This window comes from Dermacentor variabilis, chromosome 6 (genome assembly GCF_050947875.1).
Source record: "Dermacentor variabilis isolate Ectoservices chromosome 6, ASM5094787v1, whole genome shotgun sequence".
In the NCBI taxonomy this organism is placed as follows: domain Eukaryota; kingdom Metazoa; phylum Arthropoda; class Arachnida; order Ixodida; family Ixodidae; genus Dermacentor; species Dermacentor variabilis.
Genome location: NC_134573.1, coordinates 139,765,134 through 139,790,973, shown reverse-complemented (window position 1 = coordinate 139,790,973; position 25,840 = coordinate 139,765,134). Strand labels below are relative to the sequence as shown.

Sequence of the window (25,840 nt, the reverse complement as noted above, 5' to 3'; positions counted from 1 at the left end):
AGCTGACCAATCGTTATCTTGAATGTGAAAAATTCAGCGCGAAACCTAGGACAACCCACCAAAGAACAGACGAGACAAGCGCCAATTCACCTTCGAAATACCATGTACCAACTAGCCCCAACCGAAGTTTTGTTGACCAATCGTTAGTTTCATTCAGACCCTCCTCCCTTCTCTTCAGAAAACCGTTCGCACAAGTGCGCTACCTTGAGCAAGCAGAGGGATACGCGGGTGCCCCCCCCCCTCTTCGCTGAACTTTACACGCCCCGCATGACCACTTGCAGCACCTTCAAGACTTGGGTGTTCAGGCGCTGACCCACAAGGGACCGAAGCATTCCCCGACTCTCAACCGGCTCGCACGCGCAAGCGCCCTCGCGCAACGGACGCGCAAACCAACGCGCCGAACCCATCGTCCCCGAGGCTAGCATAGCCAATGAGCCGTATCTTCAACTAACCATACACTTCTCGCGAGTTTCAAGACTGCCCTTGACTGGCAAGAATAGCGATGACTTGAAGGCTGCATAGGAGCACGGCGTCCTTTTGAGCGGCTGTGCAACTTCCATGTGTCCGTATGCGGCTACATCCATTGGGCGCTAATGTATGCTCCCCCGGTTACCCCCTTCCCCCTCTCCAACTCTCCCTCACTCTCTCTCTATTAAGGCAGTGCAAGGGAGTCTTGTTTCTAGGAACGTGGAAGGGGAAACGCAGCGCTCGTCATCCCGAATGCAGATCCGACGGGGAATTAACGAGCAGGAAATGAACGGGCGCTCTTTCGGCCTCTGCTCCTGGGAGGAGGGCGACCAGGCGTGCGGCGACCGCGTTGGGCAAGGTTGTGCACGGCGTGTGTAGGGCAATTAGTCGACGCCTGCTGCTTCCTAGAGGTCAGCGGAGGAGGAGGCGCGTTAGGCCTTGTCGCTCAAAGCGTGAATATTAGCAAACGAAACGCATTTACCACGCCTGCCGGAACAGCTGCGCCAAATTAGAACCGAGAGAGAGAGAGAGAGAGAGAGAGTGTGAATAGGTACTGACGTTGCTCAAGTGCAATGTGTGTATACGAGTTGCGCAATCGTTGCATTGTGACGGTCACGTCACGTAAAGCACACGCAAACACGTAAAGCATACGCGCTTATCTTCCGCGCCGCGACATGGGGGTGAGTGATTTGTATCGATGGTGTGTTGTAGTTATGCCGGTCCTAGGCTGTTGTAAAAACGGTGTCGTAACTCGAGGTGAGCTCTCTGATCTCTCCGCAAATATCGAATACACTTGGAGCCTCTGATTACGACAGTATTGCAGACAAACGCGGTTGAACGTCCCCCTGTACTGACCATCACTCTCAAACACCTATACATGCAATTTCTGCGCCGTTGTCTTCCTAAGAAAAGGGTGATGCCAGGTATTTTAATTGTTATTTTTTTCACGCAATAAATTATTTGAGCTCCCAGTAATGCGCTGATGAACAAGCGTCATGAATATCCCGAGGCATCATTATAGCCACAATATCAGATATCCGACAAATCCCCCAAAATAAGGTGCATATTTTTGGGTGTGCTCGCTTTTCATTATTCGCCAGGCAAACGAACATCCCCTAACGAAGAAATAGTCAGCTCTGCTAAAGAAAGTCGCAGTGGTACCGCACACGCGTTCCTCATATCGCGTGTACGAACTCAAAATTTTCCCCCCAAATCAAGTAAAAAATTGCATCATCTGACGAGCTGGCTCCTCGCCTACAAAATGGATTCGACCTTTATACAGACATTTGCCCTTACTAATGGGCATTTCAAATCGCACTTGCCCCAGAAACGCGGCTTGAACCGCGCCTGCCGGATGTGAAATCGTCTGCGTATAACACGGCAGCTCGCTTGGGGATGCCGAAACTTATCTCTCTAAAGCTCCCTCGTTATACAAACTGCCAGTTCCAGCGGTGGTTTCTGTCGATAGTGTGGCGCGAAGCTTATCGGCTCGGCATCCATCCAAAGAAGGGTGCTCCCGCTCTTCCACATTCCCTCCCTCCCTCCTCCGTCTTCGCCGACAGTTCCGCGTGCAAAAAGAACCGTCGCGTGACTGTAAAATCCCGGATGCGGAGAAGAACCAGAAGCGACCACTCCTTGAACAAAATGAAACGGGGAACAGTCAGCCTCAGCCGACACTGACGCAGAAAGTCAAAGAAAAAAAAAAAGCTTTCTTAATTTATTTCTTGTTTTATTATTTTTTGGTATCGTGCCTCATTTATCTGCAACGTACCTCTTGCATGCGCGCACATGCGCGCACACACACACACACACACACACACACACACACACACACACACACACACACACACACACACACACCCTCACGCTCACTTAGGCGCCAGGCCCAGCGTGGCGCAGACGTCTGGAGACACCGCGTGAGAGAACGATGTGGGCGAGAGAGAGAGAGAGAGTTTTGTGCGTTGCAAGCTGCGATTTCGACAGTAGGAAGGGACAAAATTTTCATTTCCCGGCCGCCTCTTTTCTCTTTCTTTCTTTCTTTCTTTCTTTCTTTCTTTCTTGGGATCGCGTCGTCGCCGCGCCAATGCTAAGCAGTGGGCGAGCGGTGCTTCGCGAGGCCGACCTAGGGGGCTGTGTCTCCCTGATACACGCGTCTCAGCTAAGGCAGGCCGAGTGGCCGACAGAGCAGCCTCGCTGCGGCGCATGCGAGTCACACACTTGCACACACACGGACACTCGCGCTCATTGCGAATCATTAGAACGGGTAACAACAGTGCAAGACCGGAGTGCACTCCCGCCGTGTGCTGCGGCGGAGTACGCACGCGGGAGCGCGCGCGCGCGAAGGCACATTTCTCGGAAGCTTCTCGCGCAGAAAGCGCAACGCAAGCCGGCAGACGCAGTTACGCTAAAGGTAAATCAACTATCATCAGTTCCTTCTGCCAGGTTCTATAATTGTGGCTTTTGAAGCCCAAACTTGCAGGACAATAGAGAGAAGAAATGACACGGAAAGGGCCTATCCTATTTCGAAAATGGAAAAGAAGGGAACTTTGAGCTGTGTCAGTTCCAATCTACGATGCGGAAATTTGCAGGATTACGGTGCAGCTAAACCGCCGCGTAACCATTGAAAAATCCATGTAGATAGATAGATAGATAGATAGATAGATAGATAGATAGATAGATAGATAGATAGATAGATAGATAGATAGATAGATAGATAGATAGATAGATAGATAGATAGATAGATAGATAGATAGATAGATAGATAGATAGATAGATAGATAGATAGATAGATAGATAGATAGATAGATAGATAGATAGATAGATAGATAGATAGATAGATAGATAGATAGATAGATAGATAGATGTACCATTAGGCAAGAGGAAGACGAGATTCTGGGCTCGAGTCCATATCACGGGGGAGACACACGTGTTGCGACACCGCGCGCGAGCCAACGCACAACCTGCCGTATCGACAACTGCACCCGACACCTTTCCAACAGGTTTTCTCTTGTGACTGGCGCAGCATGGCCTTAGTTGCCTTTGTGCCACTAAACCTAAACTAACTAACTAACTAACTTTCCAACAGGTTCCAACAGTAAGTAAAAGCAACGATCTTTGAGATGCGTCGTAACGGACGCTGAGTCGTGCCACGTGACCCCCTGCTGCCAAAGTCACGCACGTTGGAGAATTAGGAAACGCAAGGCGCACGTACGCGCTGTACAGCTTCTTTCGACGTAAAGCAATGAAGGGGGCTAGTCGGTGAACCTTCATGGTTATATTGCGCTCAGTTTTACAAACACGATATTAAGGAAGGACAGGACCTGGACGGACGCAGCGCTGCGTGGACGTGGACGGATTGCGCTGCGTCCGTCCACGTCCTGTCCTTCCTTAATATCGTGTTTGTAAAACTGAACGCAATATAACCACGAACGCTCTTTCGACGTGTTTGTTGGTCCGTTTTAAAAACACGCCGACAGCACACCGAAAGGTAGCGCCAACAAAATTAAGGTCCCTGGGTAACGTTTCCTTAAAAAGCTATATGCAGCGGCGACCCTTGCGACGCCGCTATCCACTACGCTCTTCACGAAGCGTTTTTCTGACATCAGGCCTTTGCGGAGAGAAATTTGCATAAAATATTGGCAGTATGATGCGCTGCATATCTGCCTCTTTGATTCGTTCCCTTAGCGCTATGATTTAGGATCATCGACGTGAGACGTGACTTTGGCGGTTGAAATACGTCGAGATGATGACGCTGCGATGTAACGAGTTACGAGGGAATGGCTGCTCCCATATAGTGCGAGGCCTTTAGCAAGTAGCAGACGGGCTCACGTCCACAGCTGAGAGTTAGGGGGAGGAGATGAGGGTGTTTTCGCCTGCCATGCTGCGCGTTTCCTGGGTGCGGAATAAAAGAAAGATGGGCCGTGCAAGAACTGCAATGCTGTATTTCTTACAGGGCAATTCGCTAAACTTTCGGATTTGCGTATTTGTTAAACTTTTGCCCACATACATACATACATACATACATACATACATACATACATACATACATACATACATACATACATACATACATACATACATACATACATACATACATGCATACATACATACATACATACATACATACATACATACATACATACATACATACATACATACATACATACATACATACATACATACACACACGCAATGATCAGCTTGTAGTGCATAAAGGTTCCCCTCGCTCTTCCCCTTCGCACACAGGGAGATTTCAAGCACTGCCTATGTCTACCGCGAGGTTGCATAACGGCCTCCATGCCGTTTCATCCACTGCCTTATACCCGCCACTGCTTTCGGGACCGGAACTGCCCGATCGTACACCGCCTTCGCCAGCGCAGCCAGTGTCAGCGAGATAACGCGCAACGTGCAGTGCGGAGCGCTACGGACGTCGAGCTACAAGCGCCGCGTCAGCCCATGTAGCTTGCCGGACAGTCCGGCGCCTTCCTTTTTTCGCCTTTATCGCGCGCAACGCGGCGCCCGCGCGCGTTCCCCCGTCAAGGCCGCTGAGAGCGAATTTGTCGGACAAGCAACCGAAACAGAAAGCGAACAATGCAAGGGCGGGCTGTCGCCGTCGCCAGGAGACGGCGAGGAGGAAAGAGGCGACGAGTGGAATACATATATGCCGCATCGTTTTCCAGTTTGGTCGGTGGACGCGAAAAAGGAGGGAGAGCAGTCCCAGACGCGACCGAAACGTCGCCGGCGAGCGCGCTTGGGCACAGCTGCGGCGAGTGAGTTGGTTTTTCAAGGTCCCGCGTCCGAATCCCTCTGTGTGTATGCGGTTTCGCCCCTATCGAGAATGTACTACATCGGTTCCGGCGACGGCAGCGCAGGCAGGCGACTTCGAACGTGCCCGGGGTACGGTTCGAAGCCGCGAGGATTGGCCAATCGACGCGCACTTCAAGAGTCGCGCGGTCGCGGGCGGTCCCTTCGTCGCTCCTGTCTTTCGCCCTCTCTTTAATGACTGCATCGGGAGACTGTATTTCTCTTTCTTTTGCAACGTTCTATAGGCATATCCGTAACTTCGAGACGAAGCCGTTTGACGCCAGCCTTCCTACTCTCTCACGCAGACTCACTTTCTCATTCTCTACGCCTCCGCTGCGCCGGTGACTCCTCTCTAAGTACCTTTCCGTTCTAGCCCCCTTTTCAAATGTTTATTTCGTTCTTTCTTTTCTGCTTCACCTGTTGAAGTAGGCTGCCGAAGATTTATGCAGCTGTGCCCCAGCGTACTCTTCCTACGCCCTCCAAGTATGGCGACTCGGTGCGCGTAGAAAAAAAAAGAGAATAATAAAACCAGTCACAAGAAGTAAAGACAAATCCGACCGCTTTGCTACACTATAGTTTCTTCTTTATTTTAAATCCGCGATACGAGCTGTAGCTCGAATAGGTTGGCTCGTCGGTTACGACTTCCGCGAATCCATATTCATAAATCCATGTCCGTGCATGCCGCGAACGCGTGACGGCGGGAAAAAAAAGAAGAAGAGGAATTGTAGCGGAGGATGGTGCAAAACGTTCAGGCTCTACGTGCATGGCGCCGCCGTTGCTCAGAACAGGCCGCGCTCGCCGTTTTCTGTAGAAAGCATGCAAATTTCGCACGGTTTGGCAGAGCGCCATCTCTCTCTCTCTCTCTCTCTCTCTCTCTCTCTCCTTCTTCGCTCCGACATGGTGATGCAAATTGCAGATGCGCGTGAACATGTACTGCTTTGGAGCGCGCAACCGCTGAATCAAAAAGTATCTTTCTCTCCAATCCCACGCGTCGTCACGCAGGTAGCTGAGAGGGTTGAAGATGGAAAAGTTGTACAACCGCGAGTGTATACCCGTTGCGCCCCTTGGGACATGCTTGACACACGGTACCACGAATCCAGGTTGGTGTCGCGTCACCTGGTAGTTCGATAAAGAACATCTTACCGGTGCTCCAGACTCAGCTGTAGAGGTTTGCCAGTGCACTTCACAATCTAAATATTCATTGCAACAGGATGCTTTTGTCGGGTACTTGGATACAGAACGCGCTCCCCGTGTTTCAGCTACTAATGTATAGAGGTTCGTGGCTGAGATTCCCGCTAGTAGCCGGCGTAATCTAACGATAGATAGATAGATAGATAGATAGATAGATAGATAGATAGATAGATAGATAGATAGATAGATAGATAGAGATAGATAGATAGATAGATAGATAGATAGATAGATAGATAGATAGATAGATAGATAGATAGATAGATAGATAGATAGATAGATAGTCACATCGTCATCTTTTGGCTGCCAGATGTGGCTGATACCATAGAGCGGTGTTATAGCAATATAGTTCCCTATTTGGAACATTAGAGAGGGTTTTGCTTGTGCCATAAAGCTGACCATGTCATATTGCGTTTGTTCTTTATCTTGGAGTGCACCGCCGCGGTGCCGTGTTTTTTACATGCTACATGTCGAGGGAGCCTTTCGACTCCTGCGTCCATCAGTTCGGCGATTCGAAAAAAGTTTTCAATCATACCGGTTATCTCGATCCCGCGTGCCACGCCTTACGGGCGCTATACAATCACAATTTGGCGGGCCCTGCAGTACTACGACGACTGTAGTATAATTGGCGTATTCTCGCGCGTAGAAAACAATTTCCTTTCAAACCCTACTTATATTTATACTCACGGTAACCTTCTCTAACGACACATCTCCATCTCCTTTAATTCTCGATGCCCACCTCCTGCTCCTTTAATTACTTTCTTCTCAATAGTGGATCGATAACTTTAAGTTAACGCACCCTCAATCCCTCATGAACTGCGTCTTGTTCGCATCGGCACGCTCGACTTGCTCGTCCGCGCAATCCCTCATTCTTAGCCGGAATCTCGACGTTTCTGCCCCCCCCCCCCCCCCGCACACACACTTCCAACAAGCAGCTATACACAGGGAAGAAGGGGGGGTGGGGGTCCCTCTCTGAACTGGCGACGAGGAAGTCTAAAAGTCTGCGCAGCTTGGGACAGGCCCGCGACATGACCGTGAAAAAAAGCTCGCAACCTTCCGCCGCCAGCGCGCCTTGCGCTCTCCGCATCTCTCCTGACCCGGAATGGCCCAGATATCGCCCTGAGCCCCCCCCCCCCCTCCCCCAGCTCCCTCCTTACCACACACACACACACACACGCGCGCGCGCACACCCTTCTCAACCGGAGCGCCCACTGAAGCACCAATAAAGGAGCTCAAAGACAGGGAGGAGGACACCGGGCAAGACGGTCAGAGCAGAAAAGAAGTATACATAACCACGTAACGATGCCGTCGGGCGACGTCGTCGACTGCGGTATAACTGGTTACCGCGGTCGGTCGAAACTCGTCAGCTTAACGCGAAGCCGTCGATTCCGCAGCCGCCACTTCCACGCACTTCCCTTACCCCCACTTCTTCTTCCTCTTCTTCTTCTTCTTCTTCTTCTTCTTCTTCTTCTTCTTCTTCTTCTTTGGCCTACTTAAATGCACGCTCATAAGCACGCGGTGTGTTAGGTCTCCTCCCGCGCGAAAGGCGGGTGGTCATCGCTGTAATGATGACGATCGTCATCCTCGTCGTCTTCGCCTTCTTCGCGGTTTGCCTGACCGCGAAAAAAAATGAAGAGGCATGGCAGCCTGCTGGCCCGACCAAGAAAAAGGCGTGATGGTGTCGGAACACGCGACCAGACGCGCGTGTTCACACCGCTCTCGCAAACGTTACACTATACACCTGCACGCTGTATACCCATGCGCGCGCTGAATCGAAGTGGAAATATACTTCGGTGACCCACATATGCTCGAGTATATGTATAAACATTGTCCTCGCACGAAACTCGCATTTCTCGCTCTCATTTTTTTTTAAGTGTATGTTTCTTGTTATTCTGTGCGTATGTGTCGTTGCGCCGATTTGCCATAACAGAACGCGTAATTCGCAATGGCGGGGACTTCGAACCTTTCTTTTCTGTTCATTTTTTGTTCCTCGCAGTGTCGTTGGGGCAGTGCAACCGTTTGTTGTTGTTTTAATACAAGTCGCTAATAATAAAAAACATGCGGGAAGCTTAAGCTTTGCTTTTAAACCAACTCGTTTCCAAGCCCGGTGTCGTGCAGCCTCTACTACCCGGGTCAGTACTCCAGCCAGTGTGCGCTATGTAAAACCAGGGCTAATCTTAATCACATTCTGTGGGAATGCCCACAGGCTCCCTCTGAGGGAAGAATACAGTCTTTAGAACAATGGGAGACCTTATTACTCAGCTCCGATCTCGAGATTCAACTGAAGACCGTCCGACTGGCCGAAACCGCCGCTAGGGTCCAAGGACTCCTGGTCGTCGTCTAGGTGGGAAGGCTTAAAGCCTTCCCTACATCTGTTGGACAAATAAAGTTTTACAATCCAAAAAAAAAAAAAAAATGGAACGCGATAGCGTTCAAAGACCCCTTACTACTTTTCGTGCTTCCCGGCAAGTACAGCTTATGTAACCGTAACGTTTACCGGGAAGCGCTGGCTCCGAATGCTATGCATGAAGCCGATTTTTCTGGTAGAAACGCGGTCGTTTGCGTGGGTCGATCTCCTGTTATTGTTTCGCACTTTTAATATTTCAGTCTGAGAATAGCTAACATAAAGGGCATGCGCTGTCGGTGTTTTCCTTTTTTCTTTTCATTATGTATGTTTGTGGGCTGCCGTTCTCAGAATTCCGAGGAATAGCTTTGTAAAGATTGAAAGACCAGGTAGGAGCAACCTTGGTGGTAGAGAAGTGGTTGGGTGTGGGTGGTTCGGAATTTGGTTCGAAATTCCTTTTGCCGAGGCGACGTCCGACGCCGGATTTCTTGCGACACGGTCTCCTTAACGCCATCGTGTTAATGCAATACGACAATAGTATCCACGAAACAATGACTAAATCACACGCATTGCTATATTACAGGTGTTCTATAGGTGGTGCGCACAACCGTTGGGAAACAGCGCAGCTCGTAGCACTGTGGCACGCGTGATGCAAGTGCGATTGTTCACACGGTGACGTCAACATTGCTCTTCATTGTTTCACGAAATCGACGCGTACAGATAAACACTGCAATTTGTACTCACTGGCTGCAGTCAGTGAGAGATCTGCTCTTGACAGGCTCGGCTTTCTGCGGAAGAAGAGAAAGAAAGAAAGTGCATGAGAAACTTTACAAATGTTTTACGAGAATCTGCAAGCGTTGAGTCGCGCGCTTGTTAACGGTACACGACATAGAAACCGGTGTTTAGCGCAAGGACCTTGAAGCGATGACAAAAGAAGACGGCCTTCTGTTTAATGCCATCGTGCCAATTTTTTTTTTTTTTTTGCCCTAGGCACCAGGGCCATTATTCATAAGAAAATCTTGTACGCTAGTATCGTTCGTAAGAGCAAGTTTGAGCCAATATTGATGTTAAAATTTGAGACAATTCTGAGCGAAGGCCACTGGCCAATGCAAATAGCAGTTACGAACGAAAAGCTTTGGTAATTCGACAAACAATCTTTCTCGTTGTTTTCTTTTTGTTTTTTACATTACTGCTAAATAGAAGCACCAAATCGTCTTAGACAGCCACCACATTACTCATGTAAAACTCTACCTACATTTATTCGGTGGGATGTTTTTTGTTACATTTAGCTGAAAAGACGAAGGCCGAACTTGAGTTTTTCAATGTCACGCTCGAAACGCTGCATGCGATGACGCGTGTTTGACGTCGTGGAGTTCACAGCACTTTAGTGTATTTCCGATACGTTATCATGCAGGATAGTTTTACCATAGTGGCAGGATGGAGCCTTCGTGCACTTTCAAATGCTGTGCGTTGCCATCTTTTTTTGTTAATGCTGCGAGAATTTGTGACGTCAATGAAGACTGGTAGCGAGAATTTGTAGGTGGCGACGCTCTTGGTAGTCATGGTGTTGCATTAGGCAGTGTTAGTCGCCCACTGCCGTCAACGTTTCGCTTCTTACGATTTCCGGATATACCAAACCTCCTAAAACGTATGCTCGTAATTGCAGTTCCAGAAGCGCGCAGTACGCGCTTGCTCAAAATAAAGGTTTAATCTATCTATCTATCTATCTATCTATCTATCTATCTATCTATCTATCTATCTATCTATCTATCTATCTATCTATCTATCTATCTATCTATCTATCTATCTATCTATCTATCTATCTATCTATCTATCTATCTATCTATCTATCTATCTATCTATCTATCTATCTATCTATCTATCTATCTATCTATCTATCTATCTATCTATCTATCTATCTATCTATCTATCTATCTATCTATCTATCTATCTATCTATCTATCTATCTATCTATCTATCTATCTATCTATCTATCTATCTATCTATCTATCTATCTATCTATCTATCTATCTATCTATCTATCTATCTATCTATCTATCTATCTATCTATCTATCTATCTATCTATCTATCTATCTATCTATCTATCTATCTATCTATCTATCTATCTATCTATCTATCTATCTATGCTCACATCAAAATACGCGGTTGTTGGCATGCATATCGACTCGCAGTCGAACTCGCGACCTCTTCGTGCCCGGCCGCAGAATGGCATAGCCACTGAGTCCCACATGTCTCCCGCGTTGTGTTCAGTATGCCTATACGGCACAAAGGATATATAGCTAGGGCGGTAGCGCTGACAGCAGCTTGCACGCAACGCTGGCAATAATGTGCCGAGTCTATATGTCCCCTGTATCGCTTTGCGGCCTGCCTCCTTTCCACGCACAGCGCTGCAGTGAGTGAAGCCGCGTCACGGTTCGGGAGCCACAACCTGCGCACTCCTTCTTTTTTCTTTCCCTCTTTCTCTTCTTTGTCCTCTACATCACCGCCGTTTGACGAATGCCGCCCCTCCGTCAAGGCGCTCAAAGAAATATATATCGGCGCTAGCAACGGTGTATGAAACGGCGGTAGAGACACGCCCACCATTTCAGCCGAGGGCTCATTGCGCTCTCAGTCGCGAGTTGGTGCCGTATTCACCCACGCAAGACCCGCACTTGTTGCTATCGTAGTTCTAAGTTTTGATTGAGTGGGGTGCGTGCGCAAGGTAGCCCGATTTGTAATCTGCCGACGCAATGCACTGTGCCGCGACTGGAACATATATGGAACGTGCAGTCAATGATAACCCGTGGCGAAAAGGTTGATTGATTGATTGATTGATTGATTGATTGATTGATTGATTGATTGATTGCAAAAGACAACCAAGGGTACCGGTGCAGTCTCTGACTTTGGAACATTTCCTGCATGTTTATTTGTACATAATAACTTGTATCATGAATAATTAATTGATCGACTGATTGATATTATTAGATTTGTTGGCAATGCTTTCCGCTGTCTTTTTCTCAACGGTAATAATTCAAGTATTGTAAGGTTCATTCGTTTCGCCTACACTTCCGAACTTGTTCAGCGGATACTCCACGTCGACATGGTTTCACCAGTGCAACGTAACGTCCTGCGCACAATGACATTCGATTTACCCATCGGTAGTATTGTGCATAGCAGGTTCAGAGCGTTCCCTGCACTGGTGTTAGAGACAGTGCAGTGCTCGTGCAGGAGAAGCCAGGCAATTGCTGGACGAGTTGGGGACTGTCATTGAATCACAGAGCGAATTGAAAGGACCTGTATTCTATTTAGCCTGTTGCAATAAGCGCATCAGTGGGAGTGCCGTTCGAGGACGTTTTTTTTTTTTTCTCTTTCTCTCTCTAAGCCTCTGAGCTCCAAAGCGGAACCAATCGGATCTCACACGTTCGGCGAGTCTTACGCGAGCAAATACGGCACCTGCATAGCGTGCATACCGATGCGGTGGTAACCTACCAACGCACTTTCTCCGGCTTCGCCTTTTTTTTTTTCGCGGTGATTTCACGCCTGTTTTGTTCTCCACTGCAGGAGTGACCGGTGCCCTTTTCGTTGGTTCTGCTGGCCTTGTCGCTCTCTCTCTCTTTCTCTTTCTTTCTCTCTCTCTAACTTTCCTTTCCGCATCAAAAACAGTGCCGCGCCGGCAACAGCCGCTGTCACGCAGAACAGCACTGAACCGGGCTCGTTCGCGGCGACAAGCGAGCGACCTTCGTAGGAATGCCGTCCTATAAGGAGGCGGCAAAGGGGGAGTAGCCGGGCGCAAATTGGCCGCTATACCGTTATGCAATTATGGCGGGGCAACGGACGTCAAAATAGACCCCCCCCCCCCCTCCGTCTTCCCCGTCCTCCCTTTCGCTCCGTGGCTGTGTGAGAGTGATTGCTCAGCCTCTTGCATGCCGCGATATCCGCAGGCGGGTATCCAGGGTGAGCCAGGGTAGCCAGGGTGAGACGACGTGCCAGCCTTCCCGACTTCAGCAATGGGACTTTGCGCGCGCTCTTTTTGTCCTTCCGGAACTTCGCGTGTCCGCCATCGAGGGCGCATGGCGAACGAACCGAGAGACCGGGATACCGGGATACCGCTATGCGAAGGTAACCCGAGTTTAATATGAAGGGGAAAACGCGGATGTACAAACAAGGGCAGATGACGTGAACCGATTTTAGGGACGATATCTTTACAGCGCCTGAATATTATAATGATGTTTATGACGGTAGTGTCTTTCCCGTAGCAATATGCTGCATAGCACAGGCCACGCAGTGGAAGGTACAGTCCGCAATAGGGAAGGATTGCTTCGCCACACGTCTATATAGCACGTTTATACATCCATTGGTATAAGGATGATGCATGCGAAACGGGCACGTTCACGCGGTATAGACTATAGTCGCTAAGATCGAATAACATCGTACCATTGAGGCCGAGCCTTCGAAAGGAATGCGTCACGTAGGCGCACTCGTTGACCACAGTGGTATGGCCACACTAGCCCCAAAAATGTCAAGCACCTTATTATTATTTTTTTTCAAAGGTTCTCGGCACACAATGAGGCTGACCAACAGTTCATGCTCGGTCTCGTCATCTCGGTGAAGTGAAGCTAAGGCTGGGTCTCTAGTCAGCCAATCAGTGACGAGAACAGGTTGCACTTCGCGAGCAGGCAGGAGAGCGGCTCACCCATTGCGTGCTGCAAATGTTATTGATGAAAGCTTGGTTGATATAACTCGTAGCGTATCGTTAATTATCTGGCAATAGGGTTACCTAAAGCGCATAAAGTTTGCAGGGACGGCATGGCCACAATTAGTACATGACCGGGGTTGTTGGAGAAGTATGGGAGAGGCCTTTGCCCTGCAGTGGGCGTAACCATGATGATGATGATGATGATGATGATGATGATGATGATGATGAAAGTGCCACACTTCAGGTTAGAACAGCTCCTTTGGGATATATAGACTTTCTTTCTTTATTTTTATTTTACATCGTGCCGTGGATATTCACTCATCGAAATAAGATGTGAGGCTGAACCGCGAATTCGCTATAGGGGACGCATCCGGATAACGCTTGTGCTTGGCGATTAATTGATCGTAGCACGAGTGCATAAGCAGTAACCGGATAAATTGGCGACGTTAATAAGCAGCTCTGCTAATAGACCGGGCGGCCTCGCGATGCGCGGCATGGCCCGATGCGAGCGCCAAAAGAAACCGAAAGCCTCGCTTGAGACATCATCGGCTGCCGCCACGTAAGCATTAAAAAAAAACAAAAAGAAAGAAAGAATGCATCCGCGTCCGGGTGCTCCACAGCGCAGTGAAGCAAATACAACAGTGGGGATGACAGGCAGCCATCCAACTTCAATTAACAGCCTGCCCAAGGGAGGTTGCGTCGTCGATACACGCGGCTTTATTACGAGGGGATGTCTCACCAAAGAGGGGCTTCTCCTGAACACGGACCCACTGAGCCGGTGGGCTGTGATGAGAGAATTTCGGTGCTAAAACGTTGTTGGAACGTCTAATTTTACGCGCTGTATCGTTTGCTAAAAGAGTGTACATATTAAGGTACAACTTGTCCCGCAGAGGCTCGTTTAAGCGAATTCAGGACAGTTACTTATTGAGCTGCTATACGGGTGGCTCCTTCCAGATTTTGCTATCTCTGTTCTTGCTTTAATTTGTTAACTTCCCAGCTTCTAACGCCCTCGTTTTGCCGAACCGTGTAGCGGAAGCGTTGCCTAAATAATTGGCGGGTCTCTTAGAGGGATAGTCGAATTCCGCCATATCGTCGAATTCGCCGTCGGGTAATACTCTGATTGGCTCGCAAGGCAGCCATACGCCCTCTCCGATTGGCTGAGAATGCAAACATGGCGAATCTTTACAGTGTCCTCCCGGGCAGTTGGAAATCGCGCATTCGTTTGCTCTCGCTTATGAACACTGCTGAACGCAAAGCGTAAGCAAGATATCTTCTCAATTAGATGCAGATAGGGAAAATAAGGAATGGAGGAGATGTTAACAAGACAGACGTCCGCTTGGCTACCCTGCAAGCGGGAGAGGAGATGGGGACTCAAAGAAATAATGAGAAAGGGTTCAAGTGCACATAAGCAGACACACGTTGTCTAAAAGCATCTTCTCAGGTCCGTTGACTTAGGAAAATCATTAGAGCGCGCATGCCTTTGTAGTTTGATAATGGTCGAGGCCATGCATCCAGGATCTTTGCGTCTGTAAAGGGTCGACCGTGCAGTTAGCTGAGCAAGCTCCGAAGAGGTAGACGTTGGAGGTCAAGGCGGGTGCAGCGCCAGAGGAAGTGCTTGACTGTCGCTTCAAAGTTGCAGTGGTCGCATATGAAGGAGTCAGCCACTCCACTGAGGAAAGAGTGCGAATTTGTGAAGGCCACCTCCAGTCGTAGGCGGCACAATAGTGCAATTTTGTTGCTCCAGGAAAGGGTTCGCGGTGATCGCTGCTGCAGCGACGCATCAACCGTACGCATACGACGGTTGGAATTCTCAGTCTTCCAAAGAAGCCAGGGTGATCTCCCGAAGAAATGCCGAGGTGTTCCGTAGCTTATAACTCACAAGGTTCAAAGAAAAGTACGGAGCAGGCTTTCGGCAGTTTTGAAATAACAAGAATTTTTTTCACAAAGTTTAGAAGCAGGCAGTATACGCTTTGGTAATTTGACCGGTGTGTAATTACGCGAGAGAGAGAGAGAGAGAGAGAGAGAGAGAGAGAGAGAGAGAGAGAGAGAGAGAGAGAGAGAGAGAGAGAGAGAGAGAGTAATATAGGAAGGCAGGGATGTTAACCAGTCAATAGTCTGGTTGGCTACCCTACGCTGGGGGAAGGGAGAAGGGGAAGCGAGAGAAGGGAGAGAGAAGGTGCAGATACGTGTACGGACAGCACTTGAGTTAAAGACGCTCGCGCAAACCAGAAGTTCTGAGAAAGCATAAAAGTGCCTTCACTGCCTTCTGAACCGATGTTCGGTCTGGACGGTGCTCTAGTAACGTCTGTTCACTCAGAGGAAGACCATCTAATTTTCTCAATATGTTGGACAAAGATTGTCTTCGTGCTTGAAATTTAGGGCAATCACGCAAAAGCTCTATGCCGTCGCTGATATGCTGAGCTAAACAATACAGTGTGTGTGTGTCTCCGCAAAATCACTAGGCAGAAGTGTCTTTCATAGCCCATGCAGTGAACCTACAGACAAGTTAGAGATGGTCACTTGGCAAACGCAGCGAGCTCGAACATTTTAGCGAGCAGGTTCAATCTGCCGAGACGGAACTAAGAAAGGATACATGGCTTAAATGTAAACGAAGTCGGGGAACCGGCGAACAAATTTAACTTACGCTATCGTCTCGATCCCACGCCGACCGTGTGATGAAACGCCACACGAGATTCGTCGGCTGTAACATAATAGATTCTGCCGGCTTTAGATCGCGGAGCCGTTTCGTATGTCAAGCGGAGGCTTGTCGCAAGCGAGACTGTCGTGTGCGTCGCGCTGCCTGCACACGCGAGAACGTCGGCACTAACCACGCTGTTACGTCAGCGAAGTCTCCGGAGTTCACATACTTACCGGTATACTCGATGGCGCAACCCGTCTTCTTCGTTCGCTGTGCGAATTGTACCTATAGTATAATTAATGCTGGACCCGCGCCAGCGTCATCCTTGTTTCTGCGTTTGGTTTCGTTACTATGTATATAAGAAACTGCGGCCCTTAGCGCGAACTGGTAATTGGAGGTTGACGTAATCTCGCGGCATTTTCTCGAGCTGCCTGTACAGCGTGTTCTCGAGCCTGTTTAATTTACAAGGCGATTCCAACTGCGAAAGTGGGCCCCACGTGTCAGTTCACCTCGTGGAGCGGTATCATATAAATGCTCTTTTCATTTTCCATTCTTTTTTGGTGCTTCGTCATAGTGCGGCATGAAGAAATGCCTCCGTTAATGCAAGTAACGGCCACTCGCTACCACGAGTGATAAGAAATAAATAAAAGCAATATCTATCTATCTATCTATCTATCTATCTATCTATCTATCTATCTATCTATCTATCTATCTATCTATCTATCTATCTATCTATCTATCTATCTATCTATCTATCTATCTATCTATCTATCTATCTGTCTATCTATCTATCTATCTATCTATCTATCTATCTATCTATCTATCTATCTATCTATCTATCTATCTATCTATCTATCTATGCATGCATGCATGCATCCATCCATCCATCCATCCATCCATTCACCCATGCCTTTTATTTTCACCCTAGAACAGATCACCGGTCTTCCGTATTTTTCCCTACAGTTCTTCTATAATTCGTCACCTTCTATGCCTTTCTGCAGGTCGTGACTTATTACGCGGGCTTTTTGTGTCTTTAGTATCTGCGTTGACGGGTCGCCCACCGAAGTACAACGCACATAAACACGGACAGGTAGAGAAGCTGGCCCGTCACAGTAGAACCGGCAGCTTAATACAGGCAGACGTAACGCTTAAGTATCGAGTAGCTACAAAACTGAGGCGCAGGCGTCAAACACGTTCGATCAGAAAAAGTGAGCAAGAGAGATGGACTCAGATAAGAGTTATGTAACGCGTTATCGCAATCGTATCTCGCTTTAAGGCCTATTAGACTAGCCTCGGTAAGGGTTGGCCGGATAGGAAAGGACGCCGTTGATCCACAGCCCAGCCACCTTCTCGCGTTGCCAACTTGCCGATATACTGATACCGATAACTGTGCCAGGGTAATAGCAGTCCGTCTTACTTGTCTGTCATTCGCTGCTGTATACAGATTGATTGATTGATTGATTGATTGATTGATTGATTGATTGATTGATTGATTGATTGATTGATTGATTGATTGATTGTGTTTGCAGTGCCAAAGCAATGAGCAGTATAGGTGAAGCAGTAGCGCTGAAGTTTCGAATGACGGGATAATTATCACCACCTGTGGTTCCTTAACATACGCCTTGCTCGATACGTGGTCTTTCTCTACACTGATCAGTAATGTGCAGCTTATACGCACTGCGTCGCAGTGTCAACACGATGTGAATGACATAAACGCGTGGCGAAGTTTGTCGTATAAACGTAATCTTTTGAGGCATGGGAGCCACCGTGACAGCGCGGCTGTCGCCAGTTCATCTCGCTGCCTCTCAAAGCCAAGTGTCGCATAGTTTCGCTTGCTTTTTGTTGCATTTAGCCTCCGCCGGAACGGCTTTTATTTTAACTTCTTTTACGACAAAGAAATGGTGAAATAGTTTTTAAAGCATCGACATACAAGTCTAGACTGCATCAGTTTCGCTTTGATGCCATTTATCGCAGCAAATTTTCAAATCGTATCACCCATGCCAGCCTCCCCAGCAACGGGTACACACTGCGGAATCGAAGTTTACCGCAGCTATGCCTCAAAAAGTTCGAGCGCCTCGTAAACGCTCCGACGCCGAGCCACACGCACAGCGGCATGTAGTTCGCGAGCGTACAGTGGCAGCTGCATGCTGCGCCGTGCAAACCGCTCTGTCTCTCGCGAGGCGCGGCGCTCCGCGATTGCGTCAGATTGGCGCGCCTAAATACGCTCTTATTACCATTCGCCCTGCCTTTGTTGAACTGGGCCCCACACGCCATCCGAAGAAATTTCCGTCGCAACTTTTCGCGGCCGATTGTTCGCCCAGCGCGGCAGCAGCCGGGCAGGTCTCCGCGGAGCACCGCCGTATAGAGCATACATATATGTAATGCCGTCGGGCCCAGAGAGAGAGTCCTTCCCGTTCGTCTAGGTGTCCTGGGAAGGTCGCACGTAATGCGCATTCCTTGGCCACGGCGCAAGTCTGCCCTTGCGGTTGCTTTTTCTTTTCTTCTCTGTCGCGCCTCTGGAACTTTTTTTTCTTCTTTTTTTTACGTTTGTTATTCCGCCTTCGACCACTGGACGGTGCTGCAGCTGCTGCTGCAATGCAGCGGCTACAGAGGGTGGCGTCGCTCAGCGGCCGCCGCATTTATATGCCGCGATGCTCCGCGCTTATTGAGGCGTGACGAAATAAAATAGCGAAGAAGATTCGCTGTAGGCTACGGGACCTCGCTTCTTCTTGTGCGTTCTCGTTCTTCCCTTGGTCCGGAAGAGGCTATATAACGCCCCGACTTGAGAGCGCGTCAGGAGACATTGAAAAGAAGAAAAAAAAGAAAGGGTAGGGATTCTTCGCATATCTTCTTTTTCTGTTTTTTTTTTTTGTTCCTGAACGCTTCGCATTGTTTCTTACTGAGCTAAACAAGCGCGCGCGTGTTACAGGGTGTTTGGAGCGGCACGCATCTGCCTTTGTCAGTGACCCCCACTGTCACGAAACAAAGTCCCCGTTTACGAGCTTACTCATTGATCGATTGATTGATTGATTGATTGATTGATTGAGTGATTGATTGATTGATTGATTGATTGATTGATTGATTGATTGATTGATTGATTGATTGATTGATTGATTGATTGATTGATTGATTGATTGACCGGTTTAACATTTCAAAGCCAACACAGGGACTGTGATGGACGCTGTAGCAGAGGGTTGTCGTTCTAACGCGCTTGTCGACCTGAAAGCCACCCGGGCCTCTTGGCTAAATTATCATCAGGATGGTGAAGGGTGTGAATGCGTACGGGTTAATTTTTTACAACCTTCTATTCCCTGACCCGCACTTAAAGCCGGCAAACGAGGCCGCGACCGTGAGCTCAGCAGGGTGATCACTCGAAGCAAAGTTCGATCACCCGGAACGCGTCCATATAGCGCACTCGACGATCAGGACGACCGAGGGCAACGGTGACAGAATCAGAGACGATGGCGACGGCGGGTTGCCCGCGCTCTTCGAATGGCGACTTCGACGACGGGATAACGTGAAGCTCCCGCACAATTCCAACACACACACTCAAAGTCGCACGAAAAAGGCTACCGGAAGGAACAAACTTTTGTTTATACGCGTCCATCAAGAAGTGACGAAGCCCAGCACTCAAGCAAGCTAGCACACTTGATTTTGGCATTGCAGAAGTAGTAAAAAAAACGCCGGACTTTGCTCATGATCGGCTGCATTCAACTTTCTTTTCAACTGCACGTTGATGTTACCTGGTCTTGTCTGAAGTGAAGGAATACTATACCTTGTCGCTTACGTCTGTCTTTGTGTTCACCAAAGACTGTTGATTGGAATGACCGATAGCTCTGGGGGGGGGGGGGGGGGTATTCTGTGAGAGTTCACCTAGTGGACTCTCCATTACGGCCGCTTCTGATTTGCTAGGGCCGCTCGTCTCCTCCTCTCTAGTACGGCTTCATCCAATCAGCAGCGGCCAAAATGGACAGTCCACTAGGTGGACCCTAACAGAATACCCACCCCCGTGGACGCAATATCTAATGTGTCCGGAGCCACAAGTGTTCTACGATATACACCGCCCACGTCCTTCGAAAATGAAAGGCTTGCCCTCCGCAACACTCCGCTCTAAAAGACTGAAGATTTTTTTCTCGTTGTAAACGGTCTTGAAACTCTTCCCATATCCCAGCTGCGGAAGGCCAGAAAGTCACTGCTGCAACTGCCGATGGCAACTGGACTAAGCTACAGTCTACCCCACACCCTTCAGAATTTCCGTTACGTCGGCAACTCCAGTGCACATCAACTATACTTACTTCCTCCCCTGGTATTAATATTTTGCTACCCGTCCCCTGTCCTAATGCAGGATAACCAACCGTGGCCTCAGTCTCAGTTGACCTCCATGCCTCTCATTTATCCTCTCTCTCTCTCTCTCTCTCTCGATGATAATGATGATGACACTGGCGACAAAAGACACGCAAGAAAATGAAACCCTCCCTCGCAACCAGAAACCACTCAGAGTTGCGGAATATAACAGACGGAACTGAACCAACAGCTGTAATAAAAACCGATCCCTCCGCATTCGTAAGGCCCCGTCCTTGCCTTATCTGCCTTCATCTCAAGAGCGCGCTTGATTATCTCTGAGTAAGCGAGCTGCATCGGCTCCTTGGCCTCAGCAGGCGTCATTGAGTGACGAAGGTGAGCCGCCCTCGGCGTCTGTCAGGGTACATACACGCCAAGCCAGGTCAACCGAACCGTATCCTTGCCCTATTACTTCAATCGCCCCTGTGGCAATGGCGATACGCGGCGAGGTCTTCGGTATCGGCTCCTCGCATCTCTCTATGCCTGCAGTTCTCCCTTAGTTTTTCTTCTTTCTTTTTTTTCGCTTCTTTCTCGAGCGAACGCTATATATGTATCGCGAGCAGTTGGGGGTCTCGTACTTACGACGCTTCTCTCTTCCGTAAGGTCCCCCGGTGATCGTCCGAATATGACGCCGATCGTTATCGCAATTGTAGGACGCTCGAACGAAAGCCAATCAGAACCCGAATTCTTGTGGAGCTTCTCGGCGCTCGTATTCGCAGATAATTCCGCATGCTATTAAGAGCAAGTGCCGGCCAATCATAACGTTGATTACAGTATTAGCGTAGGTGACCGGCCAATGGCGAGCGTTGCTTACGAGAGAAATCTTTGCAAATTCAGACCGCGGGCCCGAATTTTTCTCGTTGAACAGCCGCTGTGTTCAACGAAAAAAAAAAATACAATTAAAAAACAAGCTAAGATACGATTTTAAGCACTGCGGCGTTCGTTCATTGGACATCTGATGATATAAGACTGTAGGTCTTATAACTATAAACTACACCGTATATTTCTATATATATATATATATATATCGCTGAACAGCTTGTTTACCGTTAGCCGGGAAACCCTATATAAAATCCACCGCAGCAATGGTTTACCAGAGCCGTGGCGATTCAGTTTAGCGTTTTCATTGCGCCGGTTGTTTAGAACTGCACAAATGAAGCAGTCGGAAAAGGCCCGCGTCAAACACACGCACAGTCCTAAGCAGTAATCGCTGCCGTTAATGAGGAAATTTAACTGCACAACCCCTACCCGAAATTTGGAAGGACAGCGACTACTATCGTTCAACGCGACTGCGCATTTACTCGTGTCCTTGAGCCCCATTTATATTTAGTAGCAAAGAAAGAAAGAAAGAAAGAAAGAAAGGAAGAAAGAAAGAAAGAAAGAAAGAAAGAAAGAAAGAAAGAAAGAAAGAAAGAAAGAAAGAAAGAAAGAAAGGAGGAAACGTTTTCTCATCAAGGGTTGGAACTTTACATCATGTAGGAAAGCTATAGGCTTCCTGACATGCTTTTCTTTTTCATCTTTTTTTTTGAAAACTCGCGCTTTCTGAATACTTTTTCTGTAGAATGTAGTAATTCAAGGCTATTGGGGGAGGGGGGGGGGGCTCAGAAATATTCTGGGACCGAACTTAAAAAGCTTTTTATTCGTAAGTGTTCTTTGGCATTCACTGGTTCGCACACGCTAATAACGCGTCCAGCATCCTGATTGGCCGGAATTTCCTTTTACGAACAATTCTGACGTAAAGGTGTTTTTTTTCTTTCTAGTTCTTTTTTTTTTAGTGCGGTTTCTCAGCCCTGTTTTCTGGGTGAGTGTTTTCTAGGCGGGAAACCACTGACGCATAGCGCGATAAATTTGTTAGTACAAGTTGTGCAAGTTTTCGCCCGCATTATACTATACTGCGTGCGCGAGTCACAAAGCGTGTCGTCGCTTATCGTCACGCTCGGCAGTCGAGTTAAAAGGAACTTCGCACAAAGCGATATAATTCGCCCACGCAGCCACACCGCCAGCTCGTGTACACTCGGACGCTTTCGTCGTTAAAAGTGTAACTTCTCTCCGAAAAGAGAAAAAAATAAAAGCCGGACCGAAATTGCCACTCACTTCATTAGTCGACCATAGAAAAACGCACCGCTCACAAATTCCCACGCTCGTTCGCGTATACGCATGCCAGAACCGTAGAAGCCCTGGACGCCTAACACTAACGAACAAAACGACGAAGAGAAAAGTAGTCGAAGAAAAAAAAAAGTCAGTCACGATCCGTTTCCTAAGGTCGTCGTCGCCTCCAAGTCATTACGCAACTATTATAGTATACACTATTAAGTTTCGTTTGTATTCGTTTCTTTCGTCTCTTCTTTTCGTGCCTCCATATGGACCCCGACGCGAGTAGCAGAAGAAGAAGAAGAAAAAAAAGACACTCGAAACGGAATGGTCGCTCAACTTATTAAGGCAATAAAACAAACGCGCGGGGGTAGCAAACCGAGAGCAAAAGAAATAAAGAAAAATAAAGCAATCACTACTCGCTCGCCGCCTCTTCCCGGCCTACGCGGTCGTTACGACTCGTCATAGAGTTTAGGGGTGGCGAGTGAATGCAAATGCATTTGCGCGAACGTACGCAGAGCGCGACTTTTTTTTTTTTTTCGTTTCTCTTCGGCCAACCGAACCCCGCGGCCCTTTTTCGGCACAGACAGGCGTCAGATGCTCGGGGGACGTTTAAGTTAGGGCCAGCTGGTAGGCATCGCCTCCTCGCGTACACCCTTCTCCTTCCGTCGTGAATCCCTGGGCGCCCATAAAAATTATACATATATATTTTTTTTCGTTGTCGACTTTGTAGTCGTACGCGTATAGAGCTTCGCGGACAGTGTGATTATTGCCCCTACGGCTATGCTGTATATATACACGCCTCATCTAACCTTGCGAGTAGCTCTTCCGGGCTGCTCTGGCTGCTCATTCTAAATAGTGTACCGCCCCCCTTCCTTCATCCCTAGTCGCACCCGGTTGCTCGCGGAATAGCGCCCCCAGCTAAAACTACAGCTGTGGAGCGGGTCCACGGAACGAGTTAAGCGGCGCGGTACAGCTTGGCGTCGAAGAAGCTGGGGGTAGTTAAAGAGCAACGGTTGCTGCCGTTTATTGCGTGTGTACGATGAATACAAATGCAATTCTCGCGTTCGCTCATCTGTTGCCCGTGTTGACGTGTGGTCAATGCGTCGTTGCCCTGCAGAGCATCTCGCATCACGGATGCGACGACTAAAAAAAGGAAAGAAAGAAGGAAGAAGAAGAGGTGACAAGAAGAAAGGAGGACTGGTTGTGCGAAAAGTGTTTCCGGCAAGTCCTGTTTTATGTCTGTAATGGTATACGCGCTGAACGACGCTAATAGGAAAGCTCTGTTTGTTTGCCCTCTCCTTTTCCTTTTATTTCTTTCTTTCATCTTCTCGCTGTAATCAATTCACTGCTCGTTTTCTTTCCTCTTCTTCATCGTCTCCTCTCTCTTTCTGTTTGAGCGTGTTCCTCGCGGCTCTGCCGTTCTGCGCATCTGTAGTAAAGGACAGTCTAAAATCGGCAATGTTACGATCGCGCGCGAGTCGTTTTCTATCGCGCGAGCGTCATCAACATCGTTGTTGTCGTTGTCGTTGTTGTCGTTCCTTCTTTCTAACAGCTAGGTAATCGAAAACGAGTATAACTGTAGAAAAGAATAATTCGCCCTAAATAGATTAAATTAATTAATGAAATTGCGGTGGTTTAATGTCCCGAAATTGCACGGTCGATCACGAAGAACACAGTTTAGTGGAGCACTCCTAGTTAATTTTTTCGACCACCTTGGGTTTCTTTTTTTTTTCTTCACCCGAAGCATGGTACAAGAGTGCTTCTTTTTTTTGCCTTCCTTCCCCAACGAAGAATGCGGCCGCCGGGGCCGGGAATCGAACCTGCTGCCTCGTTCTCAGCAGTGCTATACGCCATAGGTATACCGAGCCAGCTCGGCGTGGGCTCTGAGATCCAAATCTTCGATCCTGATCAAAGCTGGAAAAAAAGTTTTTTTTGTCTTTATTTTAATTTAATCATCGCGACGTATGAAAAGTTGCGAGGAAAGTTACCAAAACTTAAAAAGAAAGAAGGAAAACAGCCAGCGATCTCGCCAGCAAGAATACTCCATAGTATAAACGACGCGATGTACTGTATTCAAATGAGGCAGTACGCGCGAAGCACGTGACCGAGTTGCAGATCTTGTCGCGGAGCGGCAATGAGCTCGGCCGATCCGTCGGCCGCCACCTGCGAGATCGAGGTGTCGTTACATAACGCGCCCCTGCGGAGATATAAGTAGGGAGAGCTGCATCTGGGGGAGGTCGCGACATTGAACACAAACCCAGCGCGCGTCAAGGGTAAAGACAAGCCTATATGGGCGCTTATCGGAAGCGGATATATTATAGTAACATGCACACACCCCTATCGGGCCCGCGTATATATATGTCCAGGACGCGCGCTTCGATCTTGATCGCATGGATGTTGCTTGCCCCCTCTTGTGGGTTGCTCGCCCGCTCGAACACTATTTTAATGGTTCAGTGCATTCTGCGGATGCATTCTGCGGAGGCATGCGGCGGTGTGTGTGTGTGTGTGTGTGCGTGTGCGTGTGTGCGTGTGCGTGTGCGTGTGCGTGTGCGTGTGTGTGTGTGTGTGTGTGTGTGTGTGTGTGTGTGTGTGTGTGTGGTGTGTGTGTGTGTGTGTGTGTGTGTGTGTGTGTGTGTGTGTGTGTGTGTGTGTGTGTGTGTGTGTGTGTGTGTGTGTGTGTGTGTGTGTGTGTGTGTGTGTGTGTGTGTGTTTCCACGCCAACTACTTCGTATGTTTATGGCAGTGTGCAAACATTCGCGAATGACCACTTGTGACTCAGATTGTACGGTATACGGTTCACTCCTTAAAGAAAGCACCTAATTAGTATCAAAACCAGCGTAACTTAACCATATCAGCTTCATTCCCAAAAAAAGAAAGACAGAAAGAAAAGGTCACTAACGGGACATGTTTCGTAGACCTATATTGGGTCTGTAACGTACCCGCCGTGGTTGCTCAGTGGCTATGGTGTTGGGCTGCTGAGCACGAGGTCGCGGGATCGAATCCCGGCCACGGCGGCCGCATTTCGATGGGGGCGAAATGCGAAAACACCCGTGTGCTTAGATTTAGGTGCACGTTAAAGAACCCCAGGTGGTCAAAATTTCCGGAGTCCTCCACTACGGCGTGCCTCATAATCAGAAAGTGGTTTTGGCACGTAAAACCCCAAATATTATTATTATTATTGGGTCTGTAACGTCATCGCCGAGGTCTTCGCGTACGACCAAGCTGCTGTCGGTCGAGAAATAATAAGTTGGTGTTCGCTTTAACATG

The 25,840-nt window shown here is 48.4% G+C and overlaps 1 protein-coding gene across 1 annotated transcript in view; it reads right to left on the bottom strand.

The window, feature by feature from the left end:
• Positions 1–25,840, bottom strand: part of LOC142585321 (PR domain zinc finger protein 1-like) — a 182,672-nt gene that overhangs the window by 71,690 nt on the left and 85,142 nt on the right. Inside the window, exon 3 of the mRNA XM_075696003.1 lies at positions 9,548–9,591. The gene's annotated coding sequence lies outside the window, so the exon portion shown is untranslated. The remainder of the gene's footprint in view (positions 1–9,547; positions 9,592–25,840) is intronic.